Source organism: Mobula birostris, chromosome 14 (genome assembly GCF_030028105.1).
Source record: "Mobula birostris isolate sMobBir1 chromosome 14, sMobBir1.hap1, whole genome shotgun sequence".
Classification (NCBI taxonomy): domain Eukaryota; kingdom Metazoa; phylum Chordata; class Chondrichthyes; order Myliobatiformes; family Myliobatidae; genus Mobula; species Mobula birostris.
Window position 1 is genome coordinate 19,437,243 of NC_092383.1, and position 26,718 is coordinate 19,463,960.

Below are 26,718 nucleotides of genomic sequence, written 5' to 3' on the forward strand. Positions count from 1 at the left end.
ACCGTGGATAAAGTAGTGGCTGATTAGCAGGAGGCAAACAGTGGGAATAAAAGAAGCCTTTTCTGACTGGCTGCCAGTGACAAGTGGTGTTCCACAGGGGTCTGTGTTGGGACCGATTCTTTTTACGTTATGTATCAATGATTTAGATGATGGAATTAAAGCACTATTGAGGCCTTACTTGGAGTATTGTGAGCTGTTTTGGGTTCCTTATCTCAGAAAGGATGTGCTGAAACTGGAGAGGGATCAAAGGAGATTCATGCAAATAATTCCAGGCTCGAATGGCTTGTCATATGAAGAGCACTGATAGCGCAGTACCTGTATTCACTACAATTCAGAAGGATGAGGAGTGACCTCACTGAAAACTACTGAATGGTGAAAGCCATGATCAAGTGGATGTGGAGAGGATGTTTCCTATGGTGAAAGGGTCTAAGACTAAAAGACAGCCTCAGAATAGAGGGGCATCCTTCTAGAATGGAGATGAGGAGGAATTTCTTTACCCAGAGAGTGGCGTATCTGTGAAATTCTTTGCTCAGGCAGCTGTGGAAGCCAAATCTTAATGTATATTTAAAGCAAAGATTGATAGATTCTTGATTGGTCAGGGTGTGAAGGGATACGGGGAGAAGGCAGGAGATTGGGACTAAGAGGAAAACTTATGATGAAATAGTGGAGCAGACTTGATGGGGCAAATGGCCTAATTATGCTCCTATTTCTTATGGTCCTTAAAATAGTCCAATGGGATCTTCTACACCTGCGTGAGAATGTCAGTGAGCTTTAGTTTTAATGGGCCATGCTTTTTGCCTCTTTTCACGCAAGACTAAATCCAGATTTGTATTCAAATCCCTACTGTGAACTTCCCAATCTGGAAACAAAGATGGCACCCACTGTTATCGTCGATAGCAGAGGATAGAAATAAAGGTCAGGGACAGAAGAGATTTAAATCTTTTAAAGATAGATAACAATTTGTTCATGTGGCCAAAAAGCAGATTTAGGGGATGCAATGGATAGGTCATACATAACCCAAATCTTTTGAGAATATTGAATAAAGAGGTTTTTAAAATTTACTAAATATAGGGACATGTCAATAGAACTACAAACCAGTGTGCTAAGACAGCCAATCCTTATTGCTTGCCTGAGCCTGTATTTCATTCAGCAATTGACAACTGACCATCACAGTTATTCTTTTCAAATCTCAGCACCTGGTAAAGGACTGTGAATGTAATATGCCGGCATCACTTTACTCCGTTCCTGTATATGTACGTGAAGCCACGGCATTCAACTGTGTAACTAATGCTCCCACTGTAGTACACTATAAATAAGTAGTTGGTATAATCAGGTCTTTAACTGAAAAAGTCAGAGTGAAAATGCTCTATTTATATAATGATGCAGTTCCTACAATTTATTTACAATGTTATTATGAAAGGTTTTTATTACTCAAGCCATTCAGAATGGGAACTTAGATAAACAGTTCACTGCTACTTTAATCCCTTACAACAGCCACTTGATTTTATCAAAGACAAATAAACAGTTTCCATCCAAAGAATAAAGGCTTATCAAGCATAAACTTTGGCATTGCTTAACAGAACAATAATGGCTCCTGATGGCATCTGATACCAACATTGTGGAAACTCATGGCAAAACAAAAAGGTGATCTTAACTTCCACAAGTGAATATAACTCTCTGTGAACAGCTCATTCTTTATGCCATTGTGCAAAATGCTTGGTTACTGCCCAAGCTACAGCAATGGTGCTCAGAGTAGCAATGAAAGTCTTCCATCTCTGGCAGTGATCAGGGCTACTTTCATCACGTCAATAGCCTCTTCTCAGTTTTCACTACTGTCAGTCACAGAAGTCCCAAGTGGAGACTCAGGAAAACCATCACACTCAGACGTGGAAAGATTCTTCATTGCTGTTTCTGTAACAATTTTGTTTCACCAGTCAGAGGTTTTAGCCCTGAGCTGAACCCCTGAACCTGGAGGAACAGTGGACCACTCTTAGTCTGACCTCTACCCTTTCACCTGCTTCACACAGGTGACCCTACCAACAGCCAAAGCTTAAAGCCCCGACTCTAGCCAACATAGCTCTCTGGGTCACTGAGGCATGAAAGCCTCCAAACCTAATGACAAGGCTGTGGTCTTTTTGGAGGATTGTGCAAAATAGTGGACAGCAATTGGTGTAGAAAAAGCACTTGGCTGGGAATATGCTGGACAAGAAGACTTGGCAATACTGGGTTCAAATGGATGGGATCAGCAAGGAGGAAAAAGCAGGGCAAGAGGTTGGTGACTGAAGATCTTTACAGATTACCTTTATTTGTCACATGTACATTGACACATACAGTGAAATGCACCACGTGCTGCAAATCAAATTAGTGAGGATTGTGTCGGGCAGCCTGCAAGTGCCCCCACACTTCCAGCACCAACATAAGATGCCCACAACTCAATAGCCCTACATCTTTGGAATGTGGGAGGAAACTGGAGCAGCTGGAGGAACCACATATAGTCACAGGGAAGACATACAAACTTCTCACAGACAGTGATGAAAATCAAATCACGAACCAACGCTACAGCAAACTGCTGCAAAGCATTATGCCGACTGTGAGAGATAACTGGGAGAAAGAAGGATATGACTTCAAGGTGACCACCACCAATGCTAGTGGCTGCAAAACAAACTCTGCATCAGAAATTCCTTCAATAAAAAATACAGAATTCTAATCATTATTACCGACATGAAACCACTACGACTAGTTAACCAGGACCAGTTACACATACATAAATATTCAGTCACTTCTGGTAAGTTAGTTGCTAAACTGAACTTTTCATTTACAAGGAGCCAACACATTCATAAACTATTGAACAAATAATTGATGGTATGGACTTTTTTTTGCAGTCGATTAAAATAACAGATGAAAGTCAATTCAGCCTTAATTAAATAGATTTACAAAAGAGAGAATGTCATTCCAAGAACAAAGTATTTTTTTGAAGGGCAAAATAACTCTTATTTTACTTTATTTCCTGCGGAGCATGAAGAAAGCTCACCTCTGTCCCAGGATACTGACAGACTTTTACCACTGTGCCATTGAGAGCATACTCACCAACCGTATCTCAGTGTGGTATGGCAATTGTCCTGTATCAGACCGCAAAGCACTCCAGTGCATGGTGAAAACTGCCCAGCAGATTATCAGCACCCAGTTGCCCACCATTGAGAACATCGACCATAAACGCTGCCTGGGCAGGGTGAAAGCATTATCAAGGATGCATCTCACCCTAACCATGGACTTTTTACTCTCCTCCCATCCGGTAGGCGCTACAGGAGACTCCGCTCCCGCACCAGCAGGAAGAGCTTCTTCCCTGAGGCTGTGACACTGCTGAACCTCTCATCACAGCGCTAAGCAGTATTGCATCCGTATTGTACTGTCTCAGTACTTTTATATTTGTGTGCTGTAGCACTTACTTTATTCGCAGTTATTTTGTAAATAACACTATTCTTTGTATTTCTGGTCAGATGCTAACTGCATTTCATTGGCTTTGTATCTGTACTCAGCACAATGACAATAAAGTTGAATGTGATCTAATCTAATCTAATTCTTCTAGAGTAAATTGCCCTTAGCAAAATGAGAGAATAAATAGCTTTTTTTTAAGATATCTGCATATTTTAAGACATCATAGACACAGGGATACAGCATAGAAAAGAGGCTCTTTGCCTCAAACCTGTGCTGTCCAACAAAAGAAACACCCATGCAATCTCACCCTTTTTTTCTCCCCACATTCTCAGGAGCTCCCTCCCACCCCACCACCTGCCGTGATTCTACCACTCAATGACACACTAGGTATTGCTTTGAAATAGAAACTAAACACAGCAGATGGAGACCGGCAACCCCGAGTTCGGGAAGTCCTACCTCAGAGACCCATGTGGGCAGTAAGTATGAGGGGCAGTGACCCTCCCAATCCCCAGGTTAGCAAATCCTAAAGTCAGAGGTCTGTGGCTTGCAGTCAACGAACAACACAGCACTAAACTGAACTGAACTGAACTGAAAATTCCTAGACTGTTTCAAGAACTCCACGGTTTGATGTTTAATGCTCTGTGTGTCAGTAGTTCAATTTTTGAAGTTTGTGCGATTTGTTCTTTTTTGTGCATGGGTGTTTGATATTTCCTTTGAATGGGTTCCATGCTGTTTCCTTGTTTTGTGGCTGTCTGCAAGAAGACAAATCTCAGGGTTGTATACCACATACATATATTGATGTTGATAATAAATACCACATACATATGTTGATAATAAATGTACTTTGTATGAGGCTGGAGGTTGAGACCCGAAGGTCGAAGTCCCACGATCGGCAAGTCCTGATTCGACACCCAGAGGACGAAGTCCGGAGGGCAAAACCGGTGGTTGGAGTCCAGAGGTAGAGACCCAAAGGCTGAAGTCCTTGGGTCAGCTTGTCCAGAGGTCAGAGGCCTGATGTCTGCAAGTCTAGGCCAAGGACTGGATGTTGCAGTCTGAGAGTTTGAGATACTAGGACCAGGGATGGAGGTCTGGAGGAAGCCTGTCTGCATGTGAGTGGGCGGGTGGGAAAGGAACTTGTTGTTGCTGTTTGCATTGTTCAGCTGAACATTGTGTTACAATGTGCGGCGGGCGACACTTCCAGGATACCCTCAGCACACCCTTAGGTCTGCTGGTTTTTAAAGTTAACAAACCATTTCACTGTATTATTTGATGTACACATGATAAATCTGAATCTGAATCAGATTTTGGACCGGATTGGGAGAATGATAACATAGGTTTCAAATCAGATCAGGTCATCTTTTCAATTATTCCGATTTTATTCAATCTGATACTCTATCCTATCGTCTTCCTAATTTAACATGTAGAAATAAATCCTGCATCATGATCTCAATTCTATTTTGGCCATATCCCCTCTATGTAAAGAAATACTTAATGATATTGGTTCTGAATTTGCTCTTCACAGCCTTGAACTTCTGACCTTTTGTCTTCCTGCTCTAATACATTTGAAGCTATTGTTTCAGGTTCATCTTCTTAATTGAGAACTCTCCAAGGATGCCAAAAGCTAGGTTAACAATAATCTTCCCACTGATTTTATTTTCCCTGGGTGCCAGCCTTCCTTTCTCCTCCAGGTTATCTTGAAGTCTTTGAAAGCTCCTTATGTCATGGTATCAGCTGGGGGAACAGCTATTTTCAGCTCTGAGGATCTGAGCTCAACTGATATAGAGACGCAAAGGCCAATTTTCCAAATATATTGGCAGCCTGTCCTGCCAGCTGCACATACTGGGAAACTGTCTTAGCCATGATTTTCCACTCAATAAAATGTGAGGCACCCTGCTGGTAGCACGCAAGCAGAAAATCATCCCACATCCGTGTCAACTAATAGATGATAATTGGGCACTGCCTTATTTGCAGCTTTTTTTTTGAAAGATCTAATTGTAGGATAGCTGCATGATCAGTCCCTGTTTCCACATTATAACAAACCATAGACTGAGCCGTGTATCTGCATAATCTTTCTTCCAGAACTTCAAGTGGGGCACTCCACAATGTGGACGTGAATTCTGCTTTGTTCCAATCATGTTACATAGTGTAACAGATTTAAGAGCACTCTCCTCAGTGCTACAACAATGTAACACATGGATTTCAAAATACAGTTCCTACATTGAGAAACAAAGATTAAGAGCGTATGTTTGGTGTTTCGCTCATTCTGTCATGAAGAACTATGCTCTGTTTGAAGGAACACAAAGTTACTTTCTTCAGCCGAATTGCGGACTTTGAAAAGTTCCAATTGCTACAGATTCCATAAGCACACACCAGCCCTTCTCACACCTCTGCACTAATACAAAAAAACTTCTAAATGAACAACTTGAATGCAGGTTTATGCCATCAATCCACTTTCTGTGCATGATAAGAAACACATCTTCAGAAGACTCACCCATGCAGTTTGACTTCCTCCAGTTCTCAAGGTATTGTTCAATCCTCCTTTAAGACCAATTACTGAAGTTTCCTCCACCATCTTTTTAGATGGTGCCCCCCAAATTACAGTTCACTGTATGAAATCACCCATCCACATTACCTCAGGCTCTTCTGCCATTTAACTTAAATCTGCATCTCCCAATCACCAAGCAGTGGAAAATTTCTCCATTTCATCTTGCAAACTTCCTTTGTTACATCTCACCTTCAACATTTCCACTCTTAGAACATAGAACAGCACAGCACAGCACAGTACAGGCCCTTCAGCCCACAATGCTGTGCCAACCCTTATACCCTACCTCCCATATGACACCCCACCTTAAATTCCTCCATATACCTGTCTAGCAGTCTCTTAAATTTCACTAGTGTATCTGCCTCCACCACTAACTCAGGCAGTGCATTCCATGCACCAACCACTCTCTGAGTAAAAAAACCTTCCTCTAATATCCCCCTTGAACTTCCCACCCCTTACCTTAAAACCATGTCCTCTTGTATTGAGCAGTGGTGCCCTGGGGAAGAGGCGCTGGCTGCCCACTCTATCTATTCTTCTCATTATCTTGTACACCTCTGTCATGTCTCCTCTCATCCTCCTTCTCTCCAGAGTAAAGCCCTAGCTCCCTTAATCTCTGATCATAATGCAATTCTCTTTGAGAATAATTCCAGCTTCTCATCTCTCACTGAATCATTACGTCCCTTTGCAATAGTTTCCCTTCTCCACCTGACAAAACATTTGGAATATTAAACCCTTTTAATTGTTGTGTCCTTCAATACTCAGCTTTTCAAATCTCTTCTGGACTTCCATTCGCTCACTACTTCAACAGCACACTGGATGTCGAGGTAATTCCTCTGTGGGGGGGGGGCAGAGCGTTTCTCCTTCTACTACAGACTTCATCCCCTCATAACATACCAGTGGGAAGAAATCCTGAATACCTTTGAAACTTAGCTGACTGGATGAGCACCAGCTATCTTTACAGCTTCCCTCCAAATAATCAATCAGTCCTAGCCCTAAAACAGGCATTTTTCAGTTTCTCTCCCATCTCCCTCACATTCTCTCAGAACTCATCTTGATTGCAAGACCCACATTCCATGACCCCCAATCCTACTTCTATGAAACAGCTGTCCACTAAATTTCCCTTCTGATCCCCTTATTAATTAGCACGGCCTCTCTCCTTCCAGTGAGCCATCATTATCCCATCTGTTCAAAACCCAACCCCTGGTAATTTGAAATTTTCAAGATTTTGCATAAATACAAGTCACAGGAGTGTTACCAAGCAAGTAAAAACACAACTGAACCTAAACATTCATTGAGATTTTGCAGTAAGTGGCCAAACTATTTACTTAAGGATTTATTTAAAATTGTAAGTAAACCCTTAAAGGAGGAAGAGTTTAAGGGAGGGAATTCTTGGCAGCAGAAGGCAGATAAATTCAGGGCTGCTGAGGAAGCCAAATTTGCTGGAGCACTAATATCTTAGAGGTTGTTGGGCTGAACTAAACTACAAAAATATTAAAAGGGGAAAAGCACTGAGGACTTTGGAAACAAGCATGTGAATTTTTAAATCAAGCCATTGTTTAATCTCAATGCCAGTAATGATATGGTGTTGTGCAGGACGCAAAACAGATGAACGGGGTTTGGTGTGAATTAAGACGTTAGTAGCAGAGTTCTTGTTTTCCTTGAGACTGTTTAGAGTGTGGAGTGGAAAAAGGATCAGCCATGATTGAATGGCGGAGCGGACTCGATGGGCCAAATGGCCTAATTCTGCTCCTATGTCTCATGGTCTTGCCAGCAGTCTCAAATTCCGAAGAAGGTTTCAGCAGTAAGTTAGCTGAAAAGAGTATGATTAGGTGATGTTCTATGAGATCAAAATAGCTAGTCTTAGTGATTACATGAACACTGAGTATAATACTCAGCTAAATATCACAGGCAATCTATCTTTTTGACTAAACTTTTGATCATCTACCCTAACATTTCAGTGTGGCTTCATGCAAAATTATGCTTGATAAGACTCCTATGAAATACATTAAGGCATTTTATTTCATTGAAAGTTTTACAGTTTTTGTTATCATTCTGGTAAATCTTTTTTTCAGCACAGAAGAACTGGGCTGACTGAGGGAAAAATTAACAGCTTTTCTTTCAGGCAAACCTATTACCTGACAAGTTAAAAAATAGAATTGGTACATTTTAGACTGGGCAGTTAATTGACAACCATTATTTGAGTGTTCACATCCAAAAGATACAAGTACTTTATTATTAAACTGACAGGAGTCTATAGGAAAGCATTATTCCAATCCACCAATGAATTAAACACATCAAACATGAAAACTGCATGCTCTACTACACAAAAAGAAATGGAGCTAATTAAATGACAACTCACTTTTATTGCCTTCGCAAGGTGAATCTCACGGCAAGTTAATTAATTCAAACAAAATGTGGAAAGACTGCTGTATGTCAAAAATAAAGAAAGCTGCCTTGGGAATTTTCATACTTTGACATACACTGAATTCTGTGACATTTTCTTTGAAGCTTAATCCATCGATGTCTAGCCAAGACTTCTAAACAATACCACCAGTAAGTCATAAACACTTAGAAACCTCAACCTTATTTTTGTCTTTACAAGAATTTGCAGGTGTTCGCATTTTCCTGGGCTACGTACTCAACTGTAGCACGTTCATAACCTTAGTGTAGACTAAAGATTAGGCCTTTGTAGAGAATGTGTAGAGATTTGATATATTTCCAAATATTCATTTAATGCTACTTAAGATTGAAAGCCTCATAAACAGCTGAATTACAAGAGTGGGACTTGAACCAACAATAGCCTAGGTCCTATTCTTCTAGTTCAAATTCCATTTGAAGGTCCTGAAGAGAGAAACTGTCTACCTGTAATTGGCTTATATATCACTATCCAGCCAATGTCATCTAATCAAAGAAGAAATACTCAACATCTTCACTCAATACACTGTTTACATGAAAGGATTTAAAAAAAAGAGCAGATTTGCAAGTGCAGGAGATTTTTCCAATGAAGCTGGCTGCTTAGGGCCATTTAATTTAGTTTTTGCTTCAGTTGATGCTCAGTTATTCATTTCTATTCATGACTGAGACTGATAGTTTTTTAAGACCAAAGTACAGGGGGCCCAGGAGTTGCTACAGGAAAAGAGTTGGGGGATTTGCGTTGAGCTAATCATGATCTTGTTCAATAGTAAAGCAGTTCCAAGGGGTCACACGTCCCTTGTTTGCTTTCTTTTGATAAACTTCAGTGAGATAACCGACAAGAGCAAGAAAACCTTATATTACGAACCTTGTGTCAACATTCCTGGTCCAAGAAGAGACAAATCAACAACTACCCAGCACAATTCAGCATCCCTTGCTGAATGTGATGTGTTTGAGATTAACCGATCCCAACCACCTGTTAAGTAAACTGCTGTCATTCGCTGTCAGGATCGCACCTACGTAATCACTCCTTCAGTGAGACGTTCTATAACCGACTGGTGTCCATGGAAACATTCCCCTGTAAGGAGTTTAATCTTCTCAGGAGAGATCGGGAGGTGAGAATATTTATGTAAAGCAGAAGTCATAGGATGCATTATATGACTATCACATCACTTGAAATCCAGGTGTATACTCTGGCAGGGCTTTGTTTCATGGATCATTTCCAAAGTAATTAAGCAGCCAAGATCCTCAAGCCATCAGCTCTACATTACAATTAAAACATGCACTCACCCAACCTCTGATGGCATTAGCAAAATTCCACAATCACATTGAGGTTAATTAGTTGAGACTACACACAGATCAATCATACTGTGTCAAAAACTGAGTGATGCTACATTCCACCCCACCTCCTCCACTACGAACCCCTTGCCTTTTGGCACATGTTACTGTTAAACTGATCACACCCAAGAGTCCTCATAAACTCCCTTCATTCTTGCTCTCTATTGTACTTTATCCTGTTGTGTTCATCACTATTGTGCTCAACAATGGAAGATCATGTGCCGTTAGGTTTCTTTAAAATATTGGATCACACACAACAATGAAATATGAATGGTTGCTCACAGTGTTCATTCTACATGTATTTATTGAGATATAGCCCTTTCAGATCTTCAGGCCACACTGCGCAGCAATCCCCTGATTTAATCCTGGTCTAATCACAGGGCAATCTACAATGATGAATTAACCTACCAACTGGTACGTCTTTGGACTGTGGGAGGAAACTGGAGCACTTAGAGGAAACTCATGTGGTCAAAGGGAGAATGTACAAACTCCTTACAGACAGTGGTCTGAATTGAACTGAGTCACTGGTATTGTATTTATTAGTAAAATTTGTATGTATATATATTTGAAATGGAAGAATAAAAAAGAATTGGAACACTTTTTGCATTAACTGTAATTGATGCCAAGTTAATTCTGAATTAGAGACTGATAGATTTCTGTTTGTAAGGGAAATAAGGAAAGTTTTGAAACATGAATTTTGAAGCAAACTAAATTAACTATGATCTAGTTGGGTTAAATAGTCCTTTCCTGTTCAAATATTTTTCAATGCACAATAAATATTTAAATTATCGTAACAGAGGAAGGGAACTCCTAACACAATGGAGCTGTATTTGTTTTGGTATTTTCCATTTCCTTTTGGGAGATCTTAGTTAATATTTCCACAGCCATTGCAATTCACACATGGCTATATTTTTTTCTTATATTTACAGGGTAGTAATGCTTCATTACCCAGCAGGTTCAAAGTAAATTGGCAGCCATTTATTAGACTTAAGAACAGGCACGTTTAACAAGACCATTTATTATTGCCATTATTGTTTTCAAAAATACTCCAGTAAGGTTTTAATTGATACCGTATCAGCAACTGAATTTAGGGATTAAAACTTGTGCAGGAAAATTATCTGAGTTGAATGTCCCTGAAGAATAATGACCTCCTTTTCGTTAGGACACAACTGTGATGCACTCTGTAATAAGTTTTGGCTTGGAATATTTGGACTGTTGTTGAAGGTCATCAATTTCATTCAGAAACATAATAATTAGCTGCACTTTCTCTCTTCTCTGTTTACCACGTACTTCTGCAAAGTCAGACTGCTCAGATATAACCATTTCATTCGGAATTAGTGAGAAAGCATCTGCAACAAAATGTTCAAAAAGGATGGCTTTAGGTAGGATTTGTGATCTAACATGTGGTTTTCCAACAAGGGAAACTTGTCAAAAGGCACACAAAGACAAAAATCACAGCAAAAATACATTTTTTTATTAGTGCCTACAGCTGGCTTCTTTCCCTCATCTCATCAAAGAGTCATTATTAACAAAGTAGTCTCCTCAACATTAGCACTTCAAATTGCAAATCTGGTAATCAGGCCACAAGAACAAAGGCTAGGAGCAATGAACAGAAAGTATGTTGTTCTTGATCCCTTCACTATATTTTTGGAAATAGTCTTAAAAGTGAAATGCAATCCAGCATGCTTTTTCCAATGTGAGATTTGGTGCTTTATGTTAAAAAAAACCTGATCAGCTATGAACCAAAACACCTTCTCAGCAAGGGGATCAAAAAGTAAAGCATTTCTAAGTACAGTACATTAGCAAAATACAAAACCTTCAGCTGTAAGCAGCAGCTCTGGTTGACAAAGTCATTTTTAAACTCCATAAAACTGGTAGAGGAACAAAAGATACAGACATTGCAACTACCTCATGCTCTGGATACAATCTGTGATGTCAAATAATAAAGCCAGCCTTTCAAAACATTTGTGCAATTTCCTCATCAATTATTTGACAAGAGACATCAGCTGTGTCTTGACGGTTAACTTTCTCAATGAAATCCACGTCAACAAATGATAGGCTTTCTGTATTCTTACGTCTTCGACCATTAACGGTGGAAGTGAACTGTAGTGGAAAAAAAACACATCAGCCATCTGGTGTCAGATGCTTTACATGGGCAAAATTACAAAATGAAATTTAGAAGAACTTCATTAGAAAATCAAGACGTAATCCATGTGGCTATTCATCAGGTAATCATTCATGGATGCACTGGCACTAGAGAAACTTGAAGAAGCTTTGGATATGAATGCAGTATAATGGCTGAAATGGAGTATGAAAGGACAGGCAAATAATGAGAAATCCAGTCATGGAGAACATTGTCACTTCTTTTATTGGGTGAACCATTTAATTATTTTGGTGCAAACAATACAAGGGACTGAACTGGCAATGTTGTAGAATCAGCTTTTCTTCGGTTCCTTGTGATCTCGGTTTTCCAAAGAAATCTCATTTAAAACAGGAACTGCAGAATCTGATCACATCTTGGTAACTTTGACAATTTTCCACTGCTAGTTACAGTACAGTTGTATCTATTGAGTGGAATTTCCTTTCAAAAACAGGGCGGCATTTTTTAAACTGAAATATCTAATCAATAAATCATGCTGTAAGGCCAAGAGAAAATTTTAATATAAATATCTTACCTGCAACTCCAAGTTGTTTGTTAGCACTGGCCAAATATTTATTTATCTATTTATTTATTTATTGAGATAAAGTATGGAATAGGCTCTTCTGGCCATTTGAGCCATGCTACCCAGCACTTCCCCAATTTAATCCTAGCCTAATCATGGGACAATTTACAGTGACCGATCACCATCTAATTAGTCTTTGGACTGTGGGATGAAACTCATGTGGTCTTGGAGAGAGCAAACAAACTCCTTATAGCCAGCAGCAGGAATTGAGCCCGGGTGGCCTAAAATGTAAAGCATTGTGCTAATCACCATGCTACCGTGATGGTTCTGGGCCCGTACTCGATCAAGTTTAGAAGAATGAGAGGAGATCGCACTGACACCTATAAAATATTGAAAGGACTAGATAGAATGGTCATACTAAGGATGTGTCCAATAGGACCAGAGGGAACTGCCTAGGAATGCAAGGACATCTTTATATTGAAAGGTAAAGTGATCTTTGGAGATGCAACTCGTTTAAAATATTCACATGGTCATACTTACGCCTTTTCCCCAGAAAGATTATTATAGAAGAAAAAAATTGACCTGTCCCATGATTTTCTTATATACCATGTCTGCAGATTAATTAAATATTTGATATTGGGATCATTTGCCCCATTGGCAGTGAGATTGAAACTAATAACACTATTCAATAGGTTGCCCATGTTTTTGTATACTGGTCAGACTACTAGCAGGGAGTGAAATAGAACCACTGGAACAAAAATACATGTACTGCATGCATTCAATGAAATAAGCTCAGTTCCAATATCTAGAAATGACATATATTAAATTTCCAATATTTCTAACTAACTACCATGATGTTGATCTCAGCTCAATGATAAACGTATGTGATGAAAATTTCTAGCAAGGTCTGCCACAGGTAAAAGTAGGATGTGGTCCTTGAAATAATTTTAGTTTTAGATGGAGGAGAGCATAGATCAACAGAGGGCCATCCAGTTGTAGAGGTGCTTCTGCAATACATCAGTAATGTTGCATACCAGGAACCTGATCTTTCAGATTAGTTCTAGAACTAATACCAAGGTGAAGCCGTATCTGTATGTGATAGGTAAGTACAGCACTCTGCTAAAGTCTTAGGCACGTATATATACACACACACACAGCTAGGGTGCCTAAGACTTTTGCACAGTACTGTATTTGTCAACATGGAGCAGAGAGCATTTGTATATCTGGCAGGAGCAAAGGATGTTGGGACTGGTGAGGGTGGAGCACCATGGCAGGGTATGGGACAGATGGCAGAGGAGTGTCAGGGGAGGGAGGTGGCATGGGTGCAGTCACACCCAGCCCTGACACTGCAGGCAAGGTCATTTGATTCCAAACAATTGGTTTATTGATCATAAAAGAATCTCTTTCTGGTGCTTCCTACTCCCCCCCACTTCTCTTTTACCCCCAACAACGATTCTTCTCTTCCTGTCCCCTTCTCACTCTTAATCCACAATGGAGACCCATATCAGAATCAGGTTTATCATCACTCACTATATCATGAAATGTGTTTTTATTTGGTGGCAGAAATTCAGTGCAAAAAAGAAAATTACTACAGTACTACACACACACACACACCCACCCACCCACCCAAGGCTTTGCACAGTATTGTATATCTGAAAAGTGTACCAAGAATATCTAGTACTGGAATCCTTTATTCTAGGATCCTGACCATTTAGTTGCAACTGTAGATATTAGTGTGAACACAAATACTTGATTGGGTTAAATCTACTTACTTGTCATTAATTTAGATCCAATTCAAAAACGAGCTGAGTGAATTTTAACTTTCACTGCTAGATTAGAAACAGGCCTTTGCCACCGGCATCCTGTGATAAAGATAGCTTCGCCTACACTTTTAATCTTCCACTACACACTATGGAGCAAAATGAGATACAATGTGACAAATGGACAATTTTATGGTCTTCTTCTTGAATCAAATATAAAAACTCTGATTTAGAAAAATTACACAGTTTGTTCTTTAGGCCTCAAGAGTCAGAAATGTTAAAACTTGTGAATAGGGAAATAAACTGCAATGTGCTCATCCAATAGTCAAATCAACTTAAATCACTTAAAAAAAATTGCAGGTAGTTTATTTAGTCGGGCCTTTGGAATTATCTTGTCCTTGAATCACTGCTCATATTTACACTAAAATGCTGTCCATCTAACTCTCTTTCTTGACCTAAATGAAATCTATTACCTTCTGCATTTCAATCTCTTCTCCCTTCCAAAATAACCTTTAAGGACTCTTTGCAGCCTCCGTGCCAGCTGATGACATCAATTCAAAACTGATTTCCAATTTTACTCAGTTAAACAAAGAGAAAACTCAAATCAGTGCCTTCAGCTACATTGCACTTCAATCATATCCTTATCACTAATTCCAGCCACCCTTTCACTGTTTCCAAATTAATCATACAGCCTGAAACCCACTTTTAAAATTTATTTTCATTCATTTTGTTCAGGATCTGGGAACTATGACAGTAAGGGCAAGCTGTACAGCCAATCCTTAAGTTTTTAAGAAGAGGTGGTGAGTTGCTACCTTGAACTATTAAGCATTTCTGGTGAAGGTACTCCCAGAATGCTGTTGGAGAGAAAGTTCAGAGTTTACACGCAGCGTCAATTTATTTTCAATTTACTATGTTGTGTAATGTTGAGCAATAACACAAGTGATGTGTTCTTGTCCTCCTCTGTGTTAGGGTTCTTGGATTTGGGAGTGAGCAGTCAAGACACATAGTTCCATCACGTTTTGTAGATATTGCTCACCAAAGCCAGTGTGCATTGGTGGTGAAAAAAAATGAATGTTTTTGCTGGTGAATGGGATACTAATATTGGGGACTACTTCATCCTTGGATAAAGCGTCTTGAGTATTGGAGCTGAATCATTCAAGCAGGTTCATCACACTCCTGACTTGTATCCTGTAGATAATGGGATGGCTTTAGGGATTGAGAGTCTAAGTTAGTCATTTACTAGAGGTCTGATTTTTTTAATGTAGTGGTAACATGGTGAACACCACCCTCCCAACACCCGGTACTAAAGGTGGGAATATATCTGATTGGTCTCACCCCTGCTGGAGGTAGTTCAGCAGTTTTGTGTTGCCAAGGTTATGTGACACTTAAGAGAGTCATAAAGCAAGAAACAGGCCCTTTGGCGCAACTCATCCATACCAAGGCATCTACCTACTGCTAATCCCGAATCGGTGAATCCCACTTTCATACATTTGAGAGCCCATAAGTAGATCAACAGAATGAAGACCATCATCCTCAACCTCGACGGATAGTCACGACGATGAATCCCACTTTCCTACATTTGGCCCATTTCCCTCTACTCCTTTTGCTACCCACATACATGTGCAAATGTTTTTTAAATAAACACCGTGATTGTATATATCATTCTGCATGGAAAATCTGCCCCTCAAATCTCCTTTAAATATTTCTCCTTTCACCTCACACCCATGTCCTTTAGTTTTAGATTCCCCTACCCTTGCTAAAAGACTGATCATCTACCTCATCTTCACCCTCTTAATTTTATAATTCACATGCACATCACCCCTCAGCCTCCAGTGAGGACAATCCTAGCCAATCTAATATCTCTATGTAACCAAACTTCTCCATCTCAGGCAACATCCTTGTGAATTTCCTCCGCACCCTTTCTCGCGGTGACCAAGGCGGCATACATTATTCCAAATGTGGTCTAACCAATATTTTGTGTAGCTGCAACGCGCTGTCCCAAATCCTATACTCAATACCCCAGCCAATGAATGCAAGCAAACCAAACTCTTTCTTCATCACTTTATCCACCTGTGGGTTGCCAGTTCAATGGAGCTATGAGCTTTGCACCCCCCAAGTCTCTCTGTACACCAACACTTCTAAGGTCTCTGCACATGTTCTGCCAGTATTAGATGGCCTAAAATGCGTTATCTCAAACTTTTCTGGATTAAATTCAGTGAATGCCTGAATACACATCTGAATGCTTGAATGCACATCTGAATGCTGACAAAGCCTTTTTTGTATGCAGGTATGGACTGCTTCATTTGCTGAGCAGTTGCGAATGTAATTGAACATTGTGTGATCATTAGCAAACTTTTAACTTGTGAGAAAAAGGGGAATCATTGAAGCATTTTAAATTGGTTGACCCTTGAACACAAGCCTGAGCAGTATGTGCAGTGAAATCCTGGGGTTCGAATGATTGGTCTCCAATAACCATAACCATAGATGTTTTTACAAGGTGTGACTCCAACTTCTGGAGTGTTTTTTCTTTGATGCCCAATGCCTTCAGTCTTACCTGGGTCTGTTGATGCCTTATTCAGTCAAATACTGCTTTGGTGCCTACAGCAGCCAAAATTACTTCATCCCTGGAACTCAATTCAATGGTCCACATTTAGGTCTGGACCTAGAGGTGCAGCCAAATGGTCCTGGTGAAAACCAAACTGAACAGGTGACAGGTGTGCTGTTTGAAAGCACCGACAAAAGTATGTTCCATTATTTTACTGATGATGAAAATACACTGACAATTATTTGGATTAGATTTATCCTGCTTTGTAGTGAATGTGACAAACCTGGGCAATTTTCCAGTGTTGGACATACTCCATCTGTGTCCTGCTTTACTGAAGCTAAGCTTCAGAATACAAACTCTTCCCATCACAAAAACCATCTGTATTTCCATATTCTTCTTCACATCTAACATCACTAACGCCCTTCTCATTTTCATACTCAAGGTACTTCACTTTTGCCTGGTCCCACAACCTAAATACTTCAGTTCAATCAAAACTCAGGAATCCATATTCTACCCTACATCATACCTGTCAAATGAGATGGTCAAGTATTTTTGATCCAACCTCTAATAGGATACTTCCTTTATGACTTACACTGGCCTATTCAAACCCTACTGTTAAATTCTCTCATCAGTTATATCCTTACTCTTCCCAACCTCCATAGAACAAAGAACAGTAGAGCACAATGCAGACCCTACAGCCCATAACGTTGTTCCATTGTTCCAACTTTTAACTTAATCTAAGATCAATCTAATCCTTCCCTTCCTCCATAGCCCTATATTTTTCTTTCAACCTTATGCTATCTCTTAAATGTCCCTAATGTATCTACCAGTTTAATCACCTCTGGCAGCACATTCCACGTACCTACCACTTTGTGTAGAAAAATCTACCTCTGACACCCCCATACTTTTTTTTTCCTACTCACCTTAAAATTATGCTCTGTTGTATCTATTTCCATACTGGAAATAATCTCTGGCTGCTTATTCTATCTATGCCTCAGATCATCTTCATCACCTCTATCAAGTCACCTCTCATTCCCTTTCACTCCAAAAAGGATAGCTCCAGCTCACTCAACCAACCTTCCCAATTCATGTTCTTTAATTCAGGCAGCATCCTGGTAAACCTCCTCTGCACCCTAGTCGGTTGTGGTGACTGGCAGTGCTCTGCAGGGGGTCAATGTTCTGTCCTTTCTATAAGGAGACCGGAGCTGAATACAATACTCCAAATGTGGTCTAACCATCATTTTATAGAGCTGCAATGTTACCTTGTGGCTCTTGAATTCAGTCCCCAAATGATGAAGGTCAACACACCAACACTTTCTTAACCACCCTATTAACTTGTCTGGCAGCTTTGAAGGATCTCTGGACATGGACCCCGAAATCTCTCTGTTCCTTCCCACAGCCATTGACCCTGTCCTGCCTTCAAGTTCAACCTTCCAAAGTGTGTCACTGAACACATTTCCGAACTGAATTCCATCTGCCACTTCTCCACTCTGCTCTGCACCGTATCATTAGTTTCTTCTCGACCAATGTGACTCCTCCACCTTTTCAATTGTTTAAACCCCTGCACCTGTTGTGAAATGTGACCATGTTTTCAGTGGACTGGACCACATGCATGAGACCTCACACTTTGAACCACTTTCCTCTTGGTCTTACCCTCCTTAAAATATTTTAGCCAAGCTCTCTGTATCACCAGTTAACCTTGATGCATTATATTTTTAGATTATGTTTATTTGAAACAATCTAGGTTGTTTTGTTTCCACACAAAGCTATATAAAGGGGAACAGTTGTTCAGTTTAGCACTACATGACATGCCATGACAAATCCTATAAATCTCTACTTCAACTATGCTTTGCCACTAATCATGAAAGAACTTGTATTTATATAAAGGTTAATTCCAAAGGACTTTGTTTCACTTTCATGCCTAGCTGACAAAATCTTTGCACAAAATGCCTCAAAAGCAACGGAATTATTGTCAACTGGGTAATCAGTTAATTACAGCAGAATAATAAAATGAATCAATGGTGCAAGATTTTAATGCAATTTTTATTTGTGAATAGGCTTGATTCAAATGTTTACAATCAATTGCTACTCTTGTTCAAGCTGGAGTAGGTATCCCCATAAATACTTGTTGCTGCCTGCTATGAGCAAAATTGTAAACAAGTAGCCTTGATTCTAAACATGTCTTCAACAAAGCTTCGAATCCATTATTAAAACAAGTTAGAGTCTATTATTAAGGACAAGTTTTCAAGGCACCTGGAAGCACACAATTAAGCAGTCCAAAGTCAACATAGCATCATTAAGGGAAAATCTTGCCTAACCAATCTATTGGAATTATTTGAGGAAATAATGTGTAGGGTAGATATTGAATATTGTGAATATTGTTTATTTGGATTTTCAGGTCTTTGACAAGGTGATGAGGCTGCTAAACAAGATTAGAGCCCATGGTATTACAGGAAAAATACTAGCATGGAGAAAAGATTGCCTGACTGGCAGGAGGCAAAGAGTGGAAATAAAGGGGGCCTTTTCTAGTTGGTTGTGGTGACTGGTGGTGCCCTGCAAGGGTCAATATTGTGTCTGCTAATTTTCACATTATATGTTAGTGATCTGGATGATGGAATTGATGGCGTTGTGGTCAAGTTTGCTATGATACAAAGATAAATGGAGGGGGAGATAAAGTTGAGGACGCAGGAAATCAGCAGAAGGACTTGGAACAAATAAGGAGAATGGGTAAACAAGTGGGAGATGGAATACAGTGAAAAGGAGGAGTGTGTGGTTACGCACTTTGGTGCATAATAAAGGCTTAGATTATTTTCTAAACTGGGAGAAAATTAAGAAATTGGAGGAAACAAGAGACTTGGGAATCCTAGTGTAGGATTCACTAAAGGTTAGTTTGCAGGTTGAGATGGTAATAAAAAGGGCAAATGCAATGTTTGCATTCATTTTGAGAGGACTAAAATATAAAAAGCAATAATGCAATGCTGAGGCTTGAAAAGGCATTGGTTAGAATACATTTGGAGCACTGTAAGCAGTTTTGGGCCCCATATCTAAAGGTTAACGTTTGAGAACCATTTGATGGCTCTGAGCCTTTACTCACTGGAATTTAGAAGAACATTTGGGGGAGGGGGGAAACAACATCATTGAAATCTATCAAATAGTGAAAGGCATAGATAGAGTGGGTGTGGAGAGAATGTTTCCAATGATGTGGGAGTGTAGAACCAGAGGACAAAGCCTCAGAATAGAAGGGTGTGGTTTTAAAACAGAGATAAAGAGGAATTTCTTTAGCCGGAGGATGGGGAATCTGTGGAATTCATTGCCACAGAAGACTATCTTTGGGTATATTTAACATGTAAGCTGATAGGTTCTTGATTAATAATGGCAAAGGTTACTGGGAGAAGGCAGAATGGTGCTGAGCCAGAAATAAATCAGCCATGATTGAATGGCAGACCCAACCCAATTGTCTTGTAACAACCTGCTTTAATACAGTATTTTTACTGAAGTACAAACTTCAAAGCCATGATCAAAGTGGTGTTCACAGAACTGATTCCCAAAGGAGGCTTTAAGGGAGACTACCAAAAAGCCTGACAGGTTTTAGTGAATCTTAAACCAAAGAGAAAAACAATAGAAATGATTGGGAAGCAAATTTCAAGGTAGCTGGTACCAACTAAAAGAGCCATATTCCTTAAGTTGGCAGTTGTGCTGATAAAATTGTGATTAGTACTGTTAGTTACTAAGCTGTGTCGTTGGAATTTCAAGGCTGTTCCTCTACCCTGTCCAGTCGGCCTTTGGTTTTTGAGGAAGTAGAATAGTTTGTGGTTATGTCTGGCTATATACTGTATCTTCACAAATAACACAGCACAGGTGACTTGTATGTGATGCTATATTTGCTAAATTGAGCTAACCAGGTGAGTAGGAGATGTCGTGTAGAGAGAGTTATTTGTAAAACTAGTAGTTGTGCAATCACTTAAATCAAGTAAGATGTTCTCCTAAGGGGTTCTCTATTGCTGGGTTCTCAGGTGAATATAGAGGCTGATCTGGGATCTACATATTCTGCTGCAGTGTGGCCAAGAGTAAGTGGTGGCTGTGATTAGTGGTGGGGTCTTTGGGTTGTTCATTCTCTCATTTTGCACCCTCTGCTTCTTCTCTGTGGCAAAGCACAGGTTGCTCTCATGTGACGAATCTTGCTCTTAAACAGATTTTCTCCATTGAGTGCAATGCCTTCCTACTTTTTAGATTTAATGTTGATTTTCTTCAGGCTGATTTTGATATTATCTTTGAAGTCTTTCCTTTGCCAATCAGGGGTCCGCTAACCTTCCTTCAACTGGAAGTTCAGGATCTATTTGGGAGAAGTGGGCGAGACATTCAAGCGACATGACCCATTCATTGGTGTTACTATATCATGTGGAAATGCTGTTCATGTTGGCCTCTTCCAATACACTGGTGTTAGTGTGCCTGTCCTTCCAGCTGATATTTAAAATCTTTTGCAAGGTTCTTGGCGGTATTGTTCCAGGGCTTTCAGGTCTCAACTGTGGGTGATCCATGATTCAGCTCCACACAGTAATGTAGGAAGGATGACTGCTCTATAGACAAAAAAAATCTTTGTTTGGATCTGTAAATCATGGTCTTCAAAGACGCTACCTTAATTCTACATAGGCTCTACTAGATCCACTCCGGCATGGTTGTTGATCTGTGACTCGATGTCTGCTTTTGAGGAGAAAATTCTGCCAAAATAGAGAAAGTTATCTACACTTTCAAGGGAAATATCATCAACTTCTGTGGAGGGCTGGTTAAACGACTGGTTGACTGGTGGCTGATGTAGCACTTGTGTCTTTTTTTAAAAACTTCTACGAATGTACCGTGGAGAGTATTCTGACTGGCTGCATCACCATCTAGTATGGGGGACTACTGCACAAGATTGAAGTAGGTTGTATAAATTTGTAAAATTAGTCAGCTCCCATCATGGGTACTAGCCTCTGTAGTATCCAAGAAATCTTCAAGGTGCAGTGCCTTAGGAAGGCGGCATCCATCACTAAGGACCCCCACCACCCTGGACATGCCCTCTTCTCATTGTTTGTGTCAAAACGGCGGCACACACTCAGCGATTCAGGAACAGCTTCCTCCCCTCTGCCATCGATTTCTAAATGAACACTGAACCCATGAACACTACCTCACTGCTTTTTTTCTTTTTGTTTTGCACTTCTTATTTTAACTTAACTATTTAATAGACATATATATATATATATATATATATATATATATATATATATACACACACACACACATATATATATATATACATACACATATATACACATACACACAAACACACACACACTTAGTGATTCAGTTTTTTTCTCTATATTTATTTATCATGTATTTCATTACACTGCTCCCATAAAGTTAATGAAGTTCACAATATACGCCAGTGATATTAAACCAGATTCTGATTCAAACCAAGGCCTAGGGCACTATACACCTTGGCAAAGGATACACTGAAGATCTTCTTCAGTGTGCACTGTGAAGGCATTGCTACCTGCATACTGAAGCTACATGATGGTGATGCTGACCTTGTTCTTCACCCTGAACTGGGTTGAGGTTACAACGCCTGCTGTCCATTCTATACACGAATGGGATTCTCTCTGGCAGGTCTTGACCAATGATGGCAAATAGAGTGGGCGCAATGATACAGTTCTGTTTGACTCCTGCATCATCAGTAACCACTGTTGCTGAGTACTGTGGCTGATGTCATCATGCAGTAGCCTCACTATTTGTAAATACTTGTCAGGACAGCTATGTCTTGATAGTATATGCTAGGCGGCTTGGCGGTCTACTGTGTCAAATGCCTTTGTCAAATATATGAAAGCCAAGTACAAGGCCTGCTTTGTTCAAGGCATTTTCCCTGTAATTGACAAGCTGTGAAGATCATGTCTGTGGCACCTCCAGATAGGTAGAAACAACACTGTGATTCAAAAAGTACTTCTTCAGACAGCAGAAGGAGTCGGTTGATAAGGAAACGTGCAAGCACTTTGCCTGTTGTTGACAGAAGGGAGATGCCCCTGTAATGCCACAATCTGCCTTGTCTCCCTTCTGGTCACTATCAGAGCATCACTGAGCTCTGAGTGCATTTGTTATTTTTCCCAGACCTTCAAGAGCAAGGCATGCATCTAGTGCAGGGGTGCTGCTCCATCTTCCTTAAGAATCTTTGCTGAGATCCCGTCAGGACCAGCGTGTTTATTGTTCTTCAGGCTCCTGCTGCCACCATGGACCTCTTTCATACCATGAGGTACCCCCCATGTCTTCTCTTACAGGTCTCTGGAGGATTTGGTTCAGTAGGCTTCAGTCACTTTAAGGAAACATGGGTACTTAAATTAACAGCACTCTGTTAATGATTTTATTTTCTTGGAGATATGGTTACAAGCAATTTGATACCCAATTATAATAGTCATAGCCATACTTTATGAATCCCGGGGGAAATTGGTTTTCGTTACATTTGCACCATAAATAATAAATAGTAATAAAACCATAAATAGTTAAATAGTAATATGTAAATTATGTCAGGAAATAAGTCCAGGACCAGCCTATTGGCTCAGGGTGTCTGACCCTCCAAGGGAGGAGTTGTAAAGTTTGATGGCCACAGGCAGGAATGACTTCCTATGACACTCTGTGTTGCATCTCGGTGGAATGAATCTCTGGCTGAATGTACTCCTGTGCCCGCCCAGTACATTATGTAGTGGATGGGAGACAGTGTCCAAGATGGCATGCAACTTGGACAGCATCCTCTTTTCAGACACCACCGTCAGAGAGTCCAGTTCCATCCCCATAACATCACTGGCCTTACAAATGAGTTTGTTGATTCTGTTGGTGTCTGCTACCCTCAGCCTGCTGCCCCAGCACACAACAGAAAACATGATAGCACTGGCCACCACAGACTCGTAGAGCATCCTCAGCATTGTCCGGCAGATGTTAAAGGACCTCAGTCTCCTCAGGAAATAGAGACGGCTCTGACCCTTCTTGTAGACAGCCTCAGTGTTCTTTGACCAGTCCAGTTTATTGTCAATTCATATCCCCAGGTATTTGTAATCCTCCACCATGTCCACACTGAACCCCTGGATGGAAACAGGGGTCACCGGTACCTTAGCTCTCCTCAGGTCTACCACCAGCTCCTTAGTCTTTTTTACATTAAGCTGCAGATAATTCTGTTCACACCATGTGACAAAGTTTCCTATCGTAGCCCTGTACTCAGCCTCATCTCTCTTGCTGATGCATCCAACCATGGCAGAGTCATCAGAAAACTTCTGAATGTCATAGTTCTTTCTGCAAGTAACTATACAACAAGTTTCAACTGCTAAGAAAGTATTGTTAAACACTGCTTCCAAAGAAAATGCAAAGGAGCTCCTCTCTCCCTCATCCGAACCGGATGATAAGCCTATCACATCTTGTTATACTCTATGCATCCTTGATCATACAATATACTGAAGATATGCAGTATGTAGTTCCATTTGTTGTAGTCAAGATATATTCTTGGCAATCATGATACAGAATTGTATTACTTCCCAGACTTAAAGATCCAAACCTAGCAACTCTGTTGGGTGTATTAGCAGGTGAGCATTAACATATGTATATATTTTTTTTCTGACTTGCCATATTAAAACAAATATGCAGTCACTAATTTTTAAATAGTTGGTTTGCTTGAAGATCATATGAACACATCGACTGTCTGCCCTAATAGACTGACAACTGTAATTTTTGGAGTCAAGTTTAATCATTTGGATGTGCAATGGTTTAGCAGCAGGGGTAAAGATCGCTCTCCAAGATCAGAAAACCATGACTTGCAGAATGTACAGTCTCTGGTGGATGTTGCAAAGTTTGAAGTTGAACTGTGTGCAATTCAATAAAGTGTGCTTCTCCAACAGGATATCGATTGATAATAATTTTATTGGTGTCTCTTATGGTACCACAGAAAGATTTAAGCTTTAAATCTATTCAAAACTTAAAGTCCAGATCCCAGATGTGAAATGGCCATGGGCAAATCCCTACTTTTTAAAATGCTACACATGTTGCTTCTTTGGCATGTTCTAATCTGGTTTTCTTTTGAAAGAGTTTGGTTCAATATTGGCAAAGTCTTGCAAGCATTTTGTTCTGCAATGTTCTAGTTCAAACTCTTTGCATGCAAGTCCTCCAACAAAATCAGTGCTGGTTATAAACACAAGAGATTCCACAGATGTTGGAAATCCAGGATAACACACAAAAAAAAAACTGCTGGAGGAACTCTGCAGGTCAGGCAGCATCCATGGAGAGGAATAAAGAATAGACGTTTCGAACCGAGATCCTTCATTAGGACTCCATTCGTTCTTGTCCTGATAAAGGGTCTTGGCCCAAAACAATAACTCTCTATTCCTCTCAATAGATGCTGCCTGACATGCTGAGGTTGTGTTTGTTAGTGCTAGTTATAAAGAGGGTGAGTTGTAGTTTGTTCAGCCTGGACACAAGCTATCATGTGTTGAACTATCTGCACTTCATTACATCCACTAACCCCTTCCTGTGGTCTACTTATTAATCAATATTACTATGGTGACAAAGATAGTCTCAGTAGGCAGAAATACCCTCCTTTAATCTAGATCAGGGGTCCTCAACCTTTTTAATGCCATGGACCCCTATCATTAACCGAGGGGTCTGTGGACCCCAGATTGAGAACGTCTGATCTAAAAGGACACTGTACTTGTGTGCTGATCTCGAAGAATTTGATTCTGAGGGTAGCATAAGACAATGAACCAATGGTCATTTTTGCACTCTGGAGAACCGGCTGGCTCACTTCTTTACATGGCATTGAAACAACTTTGATCATATATAAATTAAGATAATCACAATTTACTGCTGCCCCTGCCAGAACAGAGCAAGTAGAATTTCTCTATTTTTAAATCACATATTCCCAGATACAAGGCCTAACTTTTATAACGATAAAATAACATGACAGATCTAGCAAGCTCGCTCAAATATATTACTGTGTTTTTTTTTTATCTCTGGCGTTATAATTAATGACTGGCAATGGAATTTTTGTTCCAAAGCAATATAATTGTGACAACCACAAGTATCCTTGAGCTAGATGTACAGATCATTGAGCCTGATAAGCCGCGAGATTTCTTTTCTTGCATTTGCTGGTTGTCTATGATTTAGGACAAGGGATTTGGTGCAATAATCTCTAAATCTCTTAATTTACATCTTGTTCATATGCTGTCTGAAGGTTGCAAACTGGCATAGAAAGAGCAAAACCAAATAAAAGATTAGTGACCTGTAGCATTAACTCTATTTCTCTCTCCACAGATGCTACCTGGATCTGCTGATTAATTCCAACATTACCTGTGCTTATTTTAGGTTTCAAGGATCTGCAGTATGTGATATCTAGTTACAAGAGTGAAAACCAATCAGTTGTGCTGATAATAGAGGAGAAAAAATCTTTGGCCAATAATGGTGAGTTGGCCATCGAAGCACCTCCTCAAATCAAGGTAAAACGTGACCCATTTCCTGTAAGACACTGATAATCAATATTATAGTGTATTTCCCTCCCTCTACTTTCATGGAGACACAGAACTATACTGCCCAATGGCAGTAGCAATGTGAAATAATCTCAGTAGTTCATTGCACATGAATCTGGATAGTGAATTCTGGCAAACTATTTAATACTGGAGGGAGTCACACATATTCTGAACATTAACATGCATGCACATGCACTTCCAAGAAATGGGCAGGATGCTGTGGGACTTTTTTGGGCAGGAATCAAAGCATGAAGCACAGATTGTGTTTTCCTTCGTCCTCATTGGTACTAGGACAACTGTGGGGCAGTTCAACTTGACACACGCTGGGAACTGAACCTGTGATACATGTGGTTTGAATACGCTTAATGTTACACTATAATGAAGGGAAATACAGATAATCCCAGAAATTATAAACTGGCTGAGTCTCACTTAGTGGTAGGAAAGCTATTGGAGAGGATTCTTAGGCATGGGGTTTATGAACATTTGGAAAAAT

General features: G+C 40.0%; 1 protein-coding gene across 6 annotated transcripts in view; it reads right to left on the minus strand.

Moving 5' to 3' along the window:
- The window catches only part of sema6d (semaphorin 6D), a 357,509-nt gene that overhangs the window by 232,823 nt on the left and 97,968 nt on the right, over positions 1-26,718 (minus strand). The window contains exon 3 of one of the 6 annotated variants that reach the window (XM_072278176.1): positions 11,636-11,830. The exons of the other annotated variants lie outside the window; for them this stretch is intronic. The gene's annotated coding sequence lies outside the window, so the exon portion shown is untranslated. The remainder of the gene's footprint in view (positions 1-11,635; positions 11,831-26,718) is intronic. 6 annotated transcript variants of the gene reach the window in all.